The sequence below is a fragment of the Glycine max genome, chromosome 1, assembly GCF_000004515.6.
Source record: "Glycine max cultivar Williams 82 chromosome 1, Glycine_max_v4.0, whole genome shotgun sequence".
NCBI classification, from domain to species: domain Eukaryota; kingdom Viridiplantae; phylum Streptophyta; class Magnoliopsida; order Fabales; family Fabaceae; genus Glycine; species Glycine max.
Window position 1 is genome coordinate 33,671,219 of NC_016088.4, and position 17,914 is coordinate 33,689,132.

Genomic DNA, 17,914 nt, shown 5'->3' on the forward strand with positions numbered 1-17,914 from the left:
CAAATGACGTGGCATCTTTTAGGAGACACGTCCACGTGTCATGCCACGTCATCCTTTAGTGCCACGTTGGATAGTCCACGTGGCACTAAAATTGATCTCACTAACGGCGTTACTTTAAAATTTAACGGAAGGATTATTTTGCAACACTTATGCAAAGATAGAGATTATTTTGAATTTAATATTAAGTTAGGGACTAATATGCAAAATGGGTACAATCTCAGGGATTAAATTGCTTATTCACTCATATTTGATTAGTAAAAGAAGTTAAAGAAAATTTATTTAAAAAGGTTATGAGAAAAAAGAGTAATTTAAATTGACAGAAAATTAAATCAAACAAGAGGAGAAATTAAACAAGAATTTAAATTAATTAATTAAAGAAAAAAAATGAAAAAATTCAATATTATTATAGAAGAAAATTTAGAAAATGAGAATGTTAGAAACTTAGTCTACCAAAACTACTCTTTGATGTAATGTTAAGGATTTTTTTCTATTTATAAATATTCCAATTTATATCTCTATCTACTAATATACTCTAACTTTGGTCCCGCATGAAAGAGTCTAATTTATCTATTTTCTTTTCCAAATCTCTTTGCAGAGCTAAAATAGTAAATTATATTAAGAATATAAATGTATAACAGGTTAAACAAATATCAACTTATCTCTAGTGATGACTTTATTTAGATACCATTTCTCAGTTCTATTAGAAAATAACATTTTGATCAAAAAGGAAGGATTAAGAGAGAAAAATTACAAATTCATATATACTTTAACCCCAAAATATACTCATAACTAATTGTTATCATCCACAACTTTCCACAACTTATGTTTCATTGACATATAAAAGCAAAATGTATTATACACTACTACTACTAATTACTTGAAAACAAACTATACTCAAACTTTCTAAACAAATTCTTCAAAACATAAGTACTCATTGGGTTCTAACAAATATCCTACACATATAAGTTAATCTAATTTGTCGAAAATTGTCTTTACTACTAAGAAATAGGCTTTTAACATCGATACTTTAATATCGATTTTTTATACAACCAGTATTAACAAAAGAACGATGACATATTTATAAATAACATGAATTTGTTAAAATCGATTTGTTAAAAACCAATATTAAAGTTCTGTTGTTAAAGTGGTGATGTTAACACCAATTTTTAAAAAAATGGATGTTATTTTAAGTTTGTTAACATCAATTTTTCAAAAATCAATATTATTTTTACATTTGTTAACATCAATTCTCATAAAAAAAAAAACATATTGTATTTTTTATATATATTTAATCTTTTTTGTCCTATCCTCTCACTCTCACTCTCACTCTCATTCGCAGCCGTACTTGTCAACTCTCACTCACAACTATCCGCAGTGGCGACAAGGTCACGAAAGGTTAGCATTTTCACTTTTCAATTCTTTTGTATTGTTTCGGTTTACAAAAGGAGAGGTCACAAGGTTAGATAACGTATCTATTGAACCTGGCTGAGATTTGGTGATTGCGTGATTAGAGAGTTGCTGCAATAAAAAAGATTAATGAACCTTACAACAATACCCTTCTCTTTCTCTAATTCGGATCCCCTTGTAAGGCCATTTTGTGTTTGCATACGAATAATAACCATTGCATACGAAGGGGCGTCAGTGTCTTGCAGTGTTTGGGAGACGAAAGGGGCGGTTGGCGGCCCAGGAGGACGCCGGCCAAGTGGAGAAGGGGCAAGGTGTGGCCTTTGGCCATGAATGGAAGTATGACAGCATGTAGCGGCAAAGAGGGTTCGAGAGACCCCATTTCTTTCTCTCTGAGTTTGAGGGTAGGGTGCTGTTTGTGAATTCACATGGTTCAGGGATATTTATGGATGATAAATTACTGTTAGGACAAATTCTTAACTTTTTTTTTATTCGTGATAAATAACTTCTTGTAGGTGCATGTTATCTTCTCTAAATTGTATTTGAATGTATTTGACCTTTAGTTTCGAAATATATTTCCAATTATTTCTCTTTAGCAAAGGTGCTTGTATTTCCTTTTCCTTCCTATAATTAAGAAGGAATACGAAGATACAAAAAAAGGATACTAAAAGAATGAACTCAGCTGCAATTTTCCCCTTTGCTAGTTGGTGCTTTTTGCTTAACCCCTTTGGAGGGTTTGAAGGACTTAGCTTTTATGCTCTTGTTTTGATCTTCTTGTATTGCTTTATGCTTTTTGATGTATCTTTGGTTGGGTCACATTTCATGCCTTCTTAATATAGTATATGTTTGTCTTTGATAAAAATAAAAAATAAAAAGCAGAATGAACTCCGATTAATAATTTTTTTTTATTCATGATCATTAATCGTGGAAAGGGAAGACAGAATAATGAAATAAGTATTACTACCCGTGGAGTATAAAAAGTATTTTTAAAAGAACGAAACATTTTTTTTAAGATAGTAATGTTAGGTATGATCCTTTAATCTATAGCAGAACATCTAATGGGGAGACTCATCAGAACCTTTTAAAAAAATTAATGTACTATGATCAAAGATCAAAGTATGTGCCCGTCTCCATGAGTGTTGGATCCTCTATTGTATTTGTAGGTCCTTCTTTTATTCTTTGTGATTAAGGTGTGGCTCTGATTTTTTGGTGGCATAGGTGTGGCTCTGATTTTCAAGCTTCACGGCTGAGTTGGACGAGGACAAGGTAAGTATGATTTTCCTCTTTTGTTTCCTAATAATAATAATAATAATAATTGTTATTATTTTTGTCATTGTTTTCTTTTTGGTCAATAAGAAAAGAATAATTTCAAGGACTCTCTTTTTCTTCTTTTTTTGGTTAGTTTTTACGAGAATCTGAAGGTAGGCTTGGCTATGACTGTGAGTGTAACTTTCCAACACCGGTTCTTTTATTTAGAGAGTGATCTAACAAGGGAACCAATTGGGCTTGACCTCCCGTGTGACCATACTGAAATTTGTCGAATAATTTATATATGCTTCATATTGTGTTTAGCAATTACGGAAATAAATTTTAACAATCTCAAAATCTATTAGTTATAATTGTTCATTGTTTTTCTTAAAATAAACTTAAAGTTTCTCTAAGAAAATGCTATCGTAGGTTACAGTTAAGTAATTTCTTTGCTCTCAAAGAATCATTTATCTTGCGTTACTCATTATTCTCTGAACAATGAATAAAGCAATAGCACATGACCTGTAAATAAATAAAGGTCAGAATGTTCTACCTTGAAAAGTCACTATTAGTATGTCATCCTTTATTAGTATTTATACATATTAGTATTTAAATTTGGTTCAGACAATATATCACTATTTGTATATCATCCCTTAAGAAAAACTCACTATTTTAAGTAAAAAGAAAGAATTTGACGTGGAAATATGAGGTATCGAGAACTAAGAATTAGAAGGACTTTGATTAAAGTCATAGGGTCCGTTTGGATGTGGCCCAAAAGATATTTTATTATCTTATCTACTGAAAAAAGATTTTTTTTTATTTTTTAAGAGTGTTTGGTTATTATTTTTTTTTAACTTTTACAAAAGCAAAATCTGTCAGCAGATCTTCCTCTCAAGCTTAGATTCTCAGCTTCTCAAATCTCCTTTTCGGGAATCTGATCCCAAAATAAGACTTGGACTATAATGTCCTCAAGAAAATTTCAAAATGACAAGTTTAGATTGCCATGCTGTGCCTTCCTCGGAATTTTTCTCCCATGCTTCCGATCTCCTTCGTCATCTCTTCCGGTCATCCTTAGTCATCTCTTCCGATCATCCTTCGTCATTTTTTCTTCTTCCTTTGTTAGCATCACATGTTCTTCATTAATTTCTTTTTCTTCTCAATATTGTTATGGATTAGGGTTATGCTTTTGTTTGTTTCATTAAGCTTGTGAAATGTCTCTCAATCAAGTTCCTGTGAAAAGAAAGAAAGCAGAATGGTTATGCATTTTTGTTTTTATTTTGCTTCATCTCTGTATATCATCACAACTTCAGAGGCTTGGTTCTAGGAGTCAACTTCCAAAGGCTTACTTACTCTAATATATCTTTGATTCAAGTTGTTCTGTGAGTTTTCCTGTTTTAGTCTGAGGCTTTGAGCTTTGTTTGATAGATATGCCAAAGGCAAATTGCAGTTTCTAATTTGTTGAAACTACAAAGATTGAGTTTAGAACTGATAGAAGAGTTACCATGTGTATCAAACTAGCATTAGAATTGGTTATGGGTGTTTGTTTTTTACGTTCTTAGTTCTTATACAATACTAGAAACTAGAAAGAAGTGATTGGAATTTCAACTACCATTGTTGGTTTAGAGGGCAAAGGCTCCATTGAGTTAAAAGTAAGAAAGCAATTAAAGGCCTTTGAAGTGAATTCGGATAAATGGTTTCTTCTATATATACCCTTATGTGTGTTCTTCATTCCACAATAGCTCTTACTTGTGGAGCTTTGATGATATTCTACTCCAAAGAGATCTTTGTGCTTGGCCACAGATCCGAGACCGCAAGCAAGTTTCAAGGGACAACACCCCATGATCAGCTTCTGATTGACACCTCTGATTCTTTCTCTGGCTTGTTGTTGTTCACAATAGGATTTCTTCTCTTGATGGTTGCTTTTGTTAAGGACATAGACTTTCAGAGTTTCTTTGCCTAAGGGTGTGTGATGCTTCACATTTCCATTGCAGTGTGGAGATTCTTCTTTGAGAGGAAGCTTGAGGATCTTGCACATGAATGGCCTAGGCATGCTATTGGGGACATAGCATTGGCAATTTCATGGGTCTTTTTTCTTGTGTACACATGGAGAGAGAAATATGATTAGTTAATTTATTTTATAATTTTGTAAGTTTTTTGTGCTTGTGGTTGTAGAAACAACATGGCCCAAATTGGCCTTGTGAATGCTCAGATTCTTGACATAAATGGAGAACCATTATATGAGTTATGTTCTTCTTCAAAGAGAGAATGAAAGAGGTTGTTGAGTCAACTTTCTGGTTCTTCTTCAATTCCTTTTCTTTCTCTCTTATCAATTCATTGGATTGCTTGCATACTATCCCACTTAAACCCATTTCGAATCGATTTGGATTCTTAATGCTAGGCGTGTGTGTCTCATTATTAGCATTTGCTATGCTTCCATTTATCCAACTGTTACTTACATTGGTGCCAAGCAAAATTTTCTGATTGGTATATTCGAGGGCATTGGACACCCTCTCTCAATGGATTTTTTTGTTTTCTGAAGGAGCGGGAGAGGTGGTAAGGTCTTATTGTTAAGCTGTTTGTTGTGTAGCTTGGTTCAACTAAATTAGATTTTCAATTAAAAGAATTATATTATACCGGCTTACACTATTACAAGTAGATATAAGCTCTGTAGTTGAATTTTTTATCATCATTCGGCTTATGTATATTGCTTGCATTCTTGGGGTTGAAGCTAATGTTGCTCTGCATATTTGGTTTCAATTATGCTTCCTTTTTATTTTCTTAGCTATTTTGAATCATTTGTGCAATCACTACAATTTGGACTTTCATTGTTTCGGTTGTCTTGTTATGAACCTTTCTTGTATTCAAATTGTTTGGCTAGATGATCTAATTCCAGCCATATATTGTATTGTTTAGGATCTCATCTCAAATTTTTATGGTATCCTGAGTTTCTTTATCCAATTTTTAAGCTAGGTTGTTTAAGTGGGAACCATAATTATCTTTATCCAATTTTTACAGGTACATGTATAAGAATATATTAAGGAGATTGGTGGACTTAATAACCTTTATGGATCAATTAGAGTATCCAATTACCCTATCTTATATATATATATATATATATATATATATATATATATATATATATATATATATATATATATATATATATATATATGTCTTAGGATTTCTGCATATCCATCTTTAAGCACACCCTTATATACGTGACCATATCCACCTTCACCTAATAAGTTATCCTTTGAAAAATCATTTGCTGCATTTTTATGTCAGAGTAGCTGAACTTCATTGACTCCTTGATAGACAACTCAGTTCTTGTCCCACAGCCAGTACAAAGAAGTGGTGCATCTGAATGTTTTGGCAAAGCCACTTTGGTTTTGCTTTTGGTCAATCTGAGAAGTAATGAGCCTACATTCTCCTTTGATGTTCAATCCTGCATGACAGTTAAAACTCTTATTTATTAGAAAGAACTAACTTAAATACAGGATTGCCTCACAATTTTTTCAAAATGCACCAATCAAGTATTTGAGTTAGTCTCTAGTATATACAAAAGAAGCACAGAAAGGAAAAGGCATTCTGTGAATGAGAAGTGTGCCCAATTGCTTGTTTCAAATCGACACTACTTTCCCTATGATTCTGTTAAAAGACCAAACATAGTCTATCCGACTAATATTTAAACTTCAGACTATTGGAAAGTGTTTGGATCATTGTGTCCAATTAGCTATTATGAAACAAAAGCAGCTCTTAACCAACTTTACAGGAAATCAGAAACTGCCGAGACATTTAATATTATGACAGCCAGAAAAATCTCAATTCTGAACTGATACTTCTATTTTTCTTCCAATTTAAGGGGTATGAGATGGAATGAGATGCAATTGATTTATTATTTATCATTCTAACATTTCTCAGCAATAGAATGGAATCTATATTACATTCTATCATAGAACATCCAAATAATGGTATGGTACTTTTATTTCATTCCATGTCATATCACACCATGCCACTGCATTCCACACCACCCCAAGCAAACAAACAACATATTATAATATTCCACAAGAAGGAAGGAGAATCATGCATATTATATGCTGATATTTTCCAGAGAAGCCGTGATAAATGTTCATTTCCAAACACAGTGATTGAATACCACTACAAGAAAATCTTGGATGCAGAAATCCTAATACTTATATATATATATATATATATGTTGAGACTACCCTGCTTTTACTTTGCTGCTTTTTTGGTCCAAAATTCAAACATATATATATATATATATATATATATATATATGTTGAGACTACCCTGCTTTTACTTTGCTGCTTTTTTGGTCCAAAATTCAAACCTTGCAAGTTATGTTTGTTATATATATATGCTACACTTTTTTAATCAAAATTTCTAGAAAATATATAACAATATTTTAAATATAATGATAAAGTTAAAATATTTTTATAAATGAAATAGAAGAAGAAAATAATTTTTATTATTTTCAATAATATTTAATTATTTAAGGCATTTAATAATTATATAATAATGTTTAAGTATTTAATTATTAGTTTTAATAATGTCAAAGCATATAATATCCTTTTTGGTAATTTTAATTATGCAAAAGATCTTCTACAATTTCATCCAAACACCATATTAATTTAAATAAGCACTTAAGAGTTTATCATCCAAACATCAAATTAACTTATGTAAAAGTAACTTTTCAGATAAGAGCTTCTTGGATAAGGTCTTTCTCTATAAGGTCTTTTACAATAGTGCATCCAAACAGGCCCATAATCAAATTCTTTTACATTAGCATTTAAATTTGGTATATAAATTTGTTTGTTTGCTATATTCATTATAGTTGATAATATTTTTATTCAAATATATTTCCCACAAAGGCAATTTTCTACTATCTTATAAATATGTTATGTATAATATCATCACAGGTCATTTTTTTAAGAATGAATTTGGTGGAAATTTTTAATTGATATTGAAATTTTAGAATGAAAAAATCAATCCCTTCACACATAAATCATGCAGTTTCCACACATAATAAAAAAATAAAAATGGTCGGTCTATTTGAAATAGTGGTGTTGACAGAGGTTAGGATGGTTAGGTCACAAGTTAAAATGCTAGACGTTCGGAAAAAGAAAAAAAAAAAGGAAAGCTAAATAAAGAGAGCATGCCTAGAACAAGGTAATGATAGTTAATGAAGAAAAATTCAACTGGTTCTTTTTCCTTTAGGTTCTGACTAAGGTTTGAACTAAAGTAACTAAAATGGAAGTTGCGCGTTGCTAGTGGGTAGTTTATGCTCTTTGGATTAGAAAAAAATAAACATAATAATATACAAATTTATAAAGAAATCTAATAATTTTATTTGTTATAGTTATTATTTACACTAATTAAGTTATGTTTTGGTATATCATGCAGTATTTTACTAATCCAAGAACTTTGGAAGCACAGAGAATAAAGATAATTCGCATCCAATGGACAAGATGTTTTCTAAGAGTTACAAATAAAACACTAAGTGTTTAAGGAATTTTACATTTGTAGAGTTATGTTTAGCTTAGGTTACAAATGATTTTATGTATTAAAATTATTGTTTCGTTATTTGATAGTTATTATTCAATGATAATTTGAGCATAATATAATTTATTGTCTGGATTGGTTATGTTTTCAATTTGCAAGTTTAATTTGTGTAATATTAACAAAATATATAAAATATTAAAATAATATGCAAAAACAACATTGATTTTTGTCAAAAAAGATGTAATGCAAAAACATCGATTTTCACTAAAATCGATGTTGTTTTTGTCTTTTTTTGTATATTTATTACTAAACAACATTGATTTTGGAAAGAACCAATGTTGTATAGTGGATTTCAACATCGGTTTTCATAACCAATGTTAAAATTGATACTTTTAACGATGGTAGTTTCAACATCGGTTCACAATTGATGTTGAAAGTCTAAAAAACCTGATGTTAAAAAGCTTATTTTTTTAGTAATGCTTACATCTTTCCATGAATCAATGTGTAGTGACAATGGTGAGCATATGATGCATGATATAATAGCCATACTTATAACCCCCAAGGTTGCGTTTCACATTATAAATGAACATCAAATTTGAATATAGTTAGTAACTATTTAAGTATTATAATTTTTAATTGATAGTCAGTTTGAAAATTTCTTACACAAGGAAACATTCATTGAGGCTTCCTTCCACTTGTTGACTGTAAACCCACCAACCTCTGATATCCGTCAATGACACTAAATAACATAAGAAAATAATCATGAGGATTACATTATAGGTTTTTTTTGGAGTTATAAATACATGAGAAAGGAAATGTTTTAGAAATAAAAACATACGATTCAACAATATTTTTCATTTGTCGGTTGATCTCCTTCTTACTTAATGAACACAATAACACCACAACATTTTGCTTAGGACAAAGAATCAACAATTGCCAATTATTCCTACATTGGAGAATAATTAATGATTATTAACAAATAATTTGAAATAACTTCTAAATTAGCTAAAACTTACAAATGGAAGTAAGGTACAAAGTAATATTGCTTTTTGCATTCATGCAACCTATTTTGCAAATAGCTTTGGATGTCATCTATCTTATTGTCAACATTATGAATGAATTGTGGGTCCATGCATCCATAAACATGTGCATCCTCCATATTAGTACATAAGTGGTGAAGATATCTAAGATATTGACATATATGTTAATTATAATAAATTTATTTTTAGTTAATTATCATATTTACAAATTAAATATACTTACATCGACCAAAATTGTATAATCGAGATGTTAAGCATTTGTTCACCCATATATATACTTCCAAGAGATCCTTCTAAGCAATATAAAATGGCATGTCAAAAGGGAGGCCTAATGCATTAGGATCCCAAGGTATATCTATAGGATTTTTAATTTTGGTTGTTACCATGAATAAATGTTCAAGTGAATCAACTTAAAGTTCCAACCTTTTTTTTTGGAACATATTTGCTACATCCCTCCATAATCTAAATAATAAAGGTAAAAAAATATTAGTTAACATTATTAAGTCATTACAACTATAAAATGAAAAAGACAACTAAATAATTGATTATGAATACCTTTGTTGAAATAAACTTGTCGAGTCTTCTTGGCCACTGAATGAAATTATTGTGGGCTTGCCCCACTGTTTGAACCTCATCAGTGGGGAAAGGTGCTAGAGCGTCTGCATATCTAACCTTTTTAACCACCACCCTCACATTATGATCCTCTATTTTCTTGTGGTGTATAGCTAACCCTAAATTGTACACTTTTCGAATTGCCACTAAATGGGTAAGATCAACGTCAACATATACCTCACATTGATTACGGGTATCAATGTGATTATCCTCCCCTGATGGATCAGCAACAACACAACTCCCTTTTGTGCTCACACAATGTACTATTGTATCTACAACCTTAATTTGTTGGGAAATAACTAGAGATGAAAGTTGTTGTTGGAACTACTATGTAACTTGTCAAGTCACTTGCTCAGTGAGCTAATCAATGACCTGTTTAGTCACTCGTATTTGTTGTGTAAACAATTCTAAATGTCGCAGCTGATAGTTGTTGAGGAAGAGCATTAATGGGTAGGTGGTTTGAAATATTGTCTAATGCCCATACCTCAACCAACACCACGAACACGACCAGGGTGCTTGAGTTTGCCAATGGCAATAGTAAAGATATCTTGACACACATAGGGAACAAAGGATCCTTGTGGGCTCTGTAACATCCCAATTTTTGTAATCTAGATTAAAAAGGATTGTTATTTATAAATAAATAAAGTTTTAGAAAAATGATGAGATTTTATAAATAAATAAATAAGGAGATATAATTATTAATTAAAATAATGATTTGAGAGAAAATAAAAAGGGTATTTCATTTATTTGTTTGATAGAAAATAAAATAGAGTTCCTTTTTATAAAATATTAAAAATAAATAAATAGAGTAATAATAAGTTGTGTATACCCTAGGTATAAATAGCGATGTTAGGTCAGTTTTTAGACTGATGATGCCTCTTCTTTCCCTCATTTTCGTTTTCCCTCTCCTCCTCTCCAAAACCCTTTCTTTTTCCCGCAGCCCACCAAACCTGTCTCAGAAAAATGACGATCTCGGACTCGTTCACCATTGGATCGTTGTGAAATTTGAATACCACGTTCGTAACCCAATTTCGAACATTCTCACCTTTGGGAATTTCAAAATCATATCTGAGCTTAGAGGAAAACCCTTCGCATTGTATCATTTTAATTTCCCGCAGAAACCCAAAACTGTCTCGGTAAAACTACGATCCCGGTTTCGTTAACCGTTGGATTTTCATGAAATTTGGATATGTTATTAGAAATTCAATTGCGCACACTTCCACCGTTGGGATTTTCGTGATATTATTCGCGGAGGGAGAAAAAGAAATCGCATGAAGACAGTACAAGTGGAGGTTTAAATCTCTTCTCCGTCTCTCTAACGTTTGAGAATTCTATCGGAGCATTCGGAGGAATAACTGAAGGAATCTCAAGGAACCGCTAGAGATGTTACTATCGCTGGCTAAAGACACGTGAGTCCGCTCAGAGGTAAGGGATGAGTTTATCGCAATTGGGAATTAAAATGAACATGTGTAGGGATCCTTAGAGAACTAAATTTGGGTTTATTTTAGGATGTTTATTGAATTATAATTTTCTCTTTACGATTATAAATATAATATTATTGTGTTCTATGTACCAATTGATGTCCTGATGAGAATTGATTGATAAACTTGAGTGCTCTTGATGTCTTTGTGTTTAACCCATGAATTTGATTAATTGATTTTGATATAATTGTGAGAAACTATTTCAGGGATTTTACACCCCATGTTGTGATGAAATCTTTTGTATAAATTGTTATGTTGAGGTTATGAAATGATGATTCAAACTGTGAGTATGTGATAAATTGAACATGTGACGGATGATGAAATACATGTGTATTGAGATGAGATGTGTGTATTGAGTTCTGAACTATGAACTGTGCAATCACACAATTGTAAGACCCTTTAAGGGCGACGAGTATTGTGATGGGATCCACTGTGGGAACCCGACGAGTTAAAATGATTTTGAAAACAATTGAGTAGATGTGTGTATTGCATAGTTCATAGGTAAAGTGTACATGATTCATGAGGTGTGATAACATGTTAAATTGAGATTATACCATTGTGATTGGGATTAAGTGTATGTGATAAATTGAGTATGTATATGATTGAGATATATATGTGCATTGAGTTGTGAACTATGAATTGTACAATCACACGATCATAAGTCCCTTCAAGGGCGACGAGTTAATGCTAAGTCCCTTTTAGGGCGACGAGTTGATGTTAAGTCCCTTTTAGGGCGACGAGTTGATGCTAAGTCTCTTTTTGGGCGACGAGTTAATGTTAAGTCTCTTTAAGGGCGACGAGTTAATGATAAGACCCTTAAAGGGCGACGAGTTAAAATTATTTTGAGAACAATTGAGGAGTCGTGTGTTTTGTACAGTTCATAGATAGATTCTGTGTGCTAAAATAATTTTAGGGGTTGGACCTGAATCAGGAGGGAGAGGCCCTGACGGACTCTTCGGAGTGTAGGCCTTGGGGGTCACCGGGTTTGAGTGCTCCTTTAAACCTATGTTGATCCCATATGGTTGGAGCATTCTTGCAAAACATCGTGACCCTGACTGGTCTCCCTATGATCTTACTTAGTGAGAGTGACCTGACAAACCCATTGTGTGGTGTGTCTTGTTATGTACTCCTAAGCGCCCCAGGGTGGTTTTTCACTGACATGGTACCACATTGCATATAGGCTTGAGTCTTAGCATAATTTTCGCATACGCTTGCTAATTGTTTATTATGAAATTGATGTGTTATTATGTCTTGATCAGAGTGTGTGATTCCTGTGTATAATGATTGATGATTGAAAGGTGTGATTGATGGATGAAAAGTGTGATTGATGAATGACAAAGTGATGAAATAATGTGAGATATGCTAAGTAAATTGTATTTGGCTACTATATGTTGTGTTGTTTCTCTCTAGTAGTTAGCAATGTGATAACTCACTCCCGGTTTGCTGTTTGTGTTTGGATCCTGTGATGATCTTGAACTTTGTGTTCGGGGGAGCAGATGAATAGGTGGATGACTATGAAGAACCTCATGCTAGAGGACACGGGAACACCACGCTCTGATAGGATGTGACATTAGGATATAGGTTCTATATTAATTGTATGAGACTTATATGACTTTCTTTGAGTCGAGATGACTTTATTATTTATTTGGACAAGTTTGAATATGATGTAGAAGAAAGTGAATGTGAGCCTTTTACCCATTTGAAAAGCTTGTATTTAAAAATGTTTTAAAAATACTTTTAATTAATATTTGAATTTTTATTCCTTTATTAATATATATGTGAGGGGTAGAGGGTGTCACAGGCTCTCCTTGACAAGGGAATCCTACAACATATAATTCACTACCATAGTTAATTACAATCCCAATGTGATTTGTCAAGTACATGTAGAATAAAATATTAACTTACAATCCTTTCAGCCATAATGAGTGTTTCTTCATTAATAAAGTTTCCTGATTTTTTTTGTCAAACTTTCTTCCATTTCTCATGGCGTTTAGGTGGAGATCGAGGATCAACAACTAACATGGGATCTGATTGGGAAGATTCTTCAAGTGCTTTCATCTTTTCTTTCACTATATTCTTCTCAAGCAATTCATAGTCCCAATTAGACAGTGTAAGGGTAGAGATTATGTGCCTGAATCTTGTGTGCTTTTTTTATTTTCTCCTATTATAAATAATAACACCCCCATTACTGTATTGAGTAATAGAAAAAATGGCTAAGGTAAAAAACACAACAAAATGCAATTAACCTCATAGGCAGGGTCCCGTCGAATCTAAACAAACTTCTCCCACATTTCATCGTCGATGAACCCATAGACATCACAAGGAGATTTGTCCTTCAATTTCCCATATATATAATGGGTACTGAGATTTGTCTTAAATGCTCTCCAACGCTGACCAACATATGAAATACATTTGTTCATGATGAACTCAAAATTCGAAACATCCCAAATTAACTACATTACACAACAAAATACACTGCAAGAAAAATCATTATTTTCGACGGGAAATATTCCGTCGAAAATTTTCAATTTTCCCACGCAATTTACCAAAGGAATAATTTTCGTCAGAAATTTTCAAAAAACCGATGGATCTTACTGACGATCGATTTTTCTATTGGAAAGTTGATATTTTCAACGGATTATATTGATGGAATAGAGATCCGTTGGAAACTAAAATTTCTCAAAACAAAGCACGACAACCCTAGTCGTCTGAGTCACTGTCGATTTTTTGCATTCTTCTCCCCTTCCTCCCCCATTTGTGCCTTTCACGGATACCAGATGACAAGCTGTTCATTATTGTTGTTCGTATTTGGTTTATAATTTCAATTTGCACTATGGCTGTGTTGTCCTCACCCTAATTGTTGTTCGTGTTTCCTTTATCATAGTGGCACTCATCTCTGTTGCGCCAAAGTCACCTTTGCGGCCTCTGACATTGTCGTTCAGGTGTCCTCTGTTGTGTTCTCTTTGGCTTGTTCATGTGTCGTCATTTGCCTCAGACAAGTATCCCATTATATCTTTTTGAATAAAAGGAACCATTATATTTTTACCTTCAATTCTTCAATGAAAAATGGTAATCCTCTACATGACAAACAAGATTGACAAGTTCATTCTGTTGATATCAAGATTGGAATGCAATACAATGAGTTCTTTGAAGTAGGGTTTATAGAGTTGTATTTTAAAGTTGGCAAATTGAAAACGCTCGTATGGTATTTGAAGAAAATCTTGACCCAATTGTTGTTCAATTTGGTTTTAAGTTTGAGCCAACTTGGGCTTTATTTAGATCAGATACACCGTGATATTCTTTTTCTAACTTTCTCTTAATACCATCTACTTCCTCTGGGGAAAAGTATTCAGAGTCCAAGTCAAAGGAAGACACTACAACCTTCTTGATTCTTTTGCGAGAAACTACTTTCTCAAAATCTTCAGTGACACAATCATATAGGGCATAAAGTGATTATTGCTTCTTGTATAAATCCTTTATTAACCCAACAAGTTTTGTCCCACTTGTAGAATGTTTGTGGTTCCCATCATCTTTTTGTGCTATGGCTTTTGTTCTTAATAAGCTCAAGAATTTTAGAGATGTTATTTTCAACATCTGCAAAGAATGAACAATAATTATTAAGCTTTGTCACTTAAAATATAAGTAACAACTTTGTTGACTAATACTAGTATAATTACCAATACTGGTTATTCTTTTCAACTCATCATGCATGAGATATCTCTTCAAAATTGTTTGTTTGTTTTTCTTCATTATACTCTAATTGATGTCTCTTTTATATGATGTTTGTTGGTCACATTGTGTCTACTGATTGGGTATAAATTGAGAATGACTACATTCTTGCTCTACTTTGGTCATTTACCTCTTTTTCTTTCCCTGCATCATTGTTGGATAAATTAGTTCTTGTCTCGCAGGAATGTTGATTTTGTTTCACAATTAACTTGGTTTGCTTGACAGTTGAACTTAATTCGGTTTTGTTGGAGAGTGATATTGTTTTGAAGAACAATGAAGGTCATAATTTTGCATCATTGTGCATAGTTCCCTCTTTTTAGCATTGAACATTTGCAATTCAAGGAAGAAGATATTTTCAAAAAAAAATCTCTAAAATTCATGTGCCGCTCACATGACTGTCTAAAATTAACCGTATTGATGTCTAGTTTAGTCTTCAAGGAACATTCATTTAATTACTTTAATAGCAATAAATCATATTAATACCTCAGAAGTATTAAACGTATCAGAACAATTAACATGTTCTTCATTCACATCAGCTCGTTTTCATTTTGTTCATTTATATCAACTTCTTTAGACATTATATTGTCATGCATCCATTGATCTTCGTTCATCTTAACAAGACATTAAAAAATTTCAATCACAAACAAACAACCCCTAATCGCACCATACATATACTATCACACAAAACCCTAGGTAATTTTTTTACTACATATAATATTATAAAACATTAAAATTGATAACCCTATATATTAAAAACCAATACTATCAAGTGTTTCTACTTAAAATTGATAACCATATAATAGATAAAAAATTATAACCTAACCATATGTACTACAATAAATTATATTATTCAACTTAATTCTAATTCATGAAATTATAACCACAAAAAAAAAATTAATTTTAGACCACAACAACTCAAATAAATTATACATAAATTATAAGTGTAAATTATTTTACAATTAATACCATTTTCAAAATATAAAAATAAATACTTACAAATTATCAAGCTACACTTCAAATAAACAAATAAACAAATAATTTTTTTTACACATTCATTTTTATAACAATCATATTAATATATTTATAATTTAATAAAATTTAAAAATTAAATATTTCTTTTAATTAAAAAAATATTAAAAATCCGTATAACTCATACAAATTAACCAATCCGTATGAGTTATACGGATTATTCAATCTATATAACTTATACGGATTAGCCATCCATAAGTTATATAAAACTTACGGATTAACGAATCCGTGTTTTATATAACTTACGGATTCTTTAATCCGTATTTTGCGCAAAAAAAAATAAATTAAATAACGCACATCTGTTAACAACCAAACCAACCACCACTGACGTACCTCCGTAAAACTTATACCTCGACCAAAGTGGCACAATGGACCTCTCACGACAATGAAAAAACCAAAAGAAACGGAGAAAAGGAATAAATGAATGCGCTACCATAAAAAAAAGCAACTTAAAAGGGAAAAAAACACTTAAGGACATTTTCGAAATTTTATTTTATTGCTGGTTTCTGGTTCACCTAACAACACCCTTACATTTAGCATTAGCATCAACATTTTTAATTGGAATAAGCTTACTACAGGGAGCCTATTTCTATGTCACCAAACGCAGCCAATTTGAATATGAAATTTAGTCTCAAAATTCTGACCAAATAGATCATGTTTTACCTGAAACCAAAACAATATAATGCCATCATGATACCGTTACTTTCCTCGTTCATACCAAATAGTAATTCATAAGGACTTCCCTCATATGGCTATTCCTTTTTCTTAGATGTTATTTGATGTGCCATCATTTTCTTCTATTTTCTAAACCCTTTTTGCACCATTTTAATTATTGATTGGTCTTAATTGTCAATTAATTAGGCAGTTTTATTATTTGGGCTCATTTAACTAATTTGATGTTTTTAATCTAATTTCAGGAATTAATGAAACATTGGGCTTAATCCGGATTTTGGTTGTGGACTTGAAGAGGGCAAATAAAGCAGCGCTTACCTTAGTTAATTTCTAATTAGGAAATTTCGCAATTTTATTTTATGTTGTTCAGTGTTTATTTCGTTTTGGGCCAGAGTATTGAAATAGGGCCCAGTGACTTTGAGTGACTCTTTTTAAATAGCTGCCTTGGGATTCGTGCAGGGCATTCTATTCTGTTATGCTATTCATTATTCAGAGCTTTGTTTTAGGGTTTTCGTTTTTCTGTTTTGACGTTTTTGAGTTCGTAATGCAATTTTACGTTTTCTGCCTCTAATTACGAGTTCATTCTTGCTTCTTCTTCTACTTTCATTTACGTTTCTGTTCATTTACATTTATGTTCATTTACGTTCTTGTTCATTTACGTTTCTGCTTCATGTTTCATTTGCGTTTTCTGTTTGAATCCATGGAAGGCTAGATTTTCTGGTGTTGTTTCCTTTTGAGGACGAAGCCCAACTCTCTTTGAGGTTTCGTTTGTAATGTGGTTTCCTGGCAGTTTTCCCTTCACCAGTTATCCCAATTTCGTGAATATTAATCAGTGCACGCTTCGTGTTCGATTAATTGCCTCTGAGCCTAACTTGCGTTCATGCTTAATGGACGAAGGGCTAACTGGTGTATGTGGTGCCTAATCACGTATTGAAAACCCTAAGTTGATTTTCGCTTAGTAAATTGAAATAGGATTGGATTAAGTGGTTGACTGTTAGGGACGAATTCTCCATAACCCAGGATAAGAGAGTGGCTTCTGAATCAGAGGAAACAACCCGTTTTTAATATTAGTAGTTTCGTATTCCATTTTATTTGTCTGCTCTTTAATTACCAAACAACCAAACCCCCCCCCCCCCCCCCCCATCGTTACTGTTACTGCAAGTATATTATGAACAT

The 17,914-nt window shown here is 32.1% G+C and overlaps 1 pseudogene; it reads left to right on the plus strand.

The window, feature by feature from the left end:
- Positions 1-1,403: 1,403 nt before the first annotated feature.
- LOC102660161 (uncharacterized) lies at positions 1,404-4,897 on the plus strand (annotated as a pseudogene).
- The last annotated feature ends 13,017 nt before the right edge of the window (positions 4,898-17,914 follow it).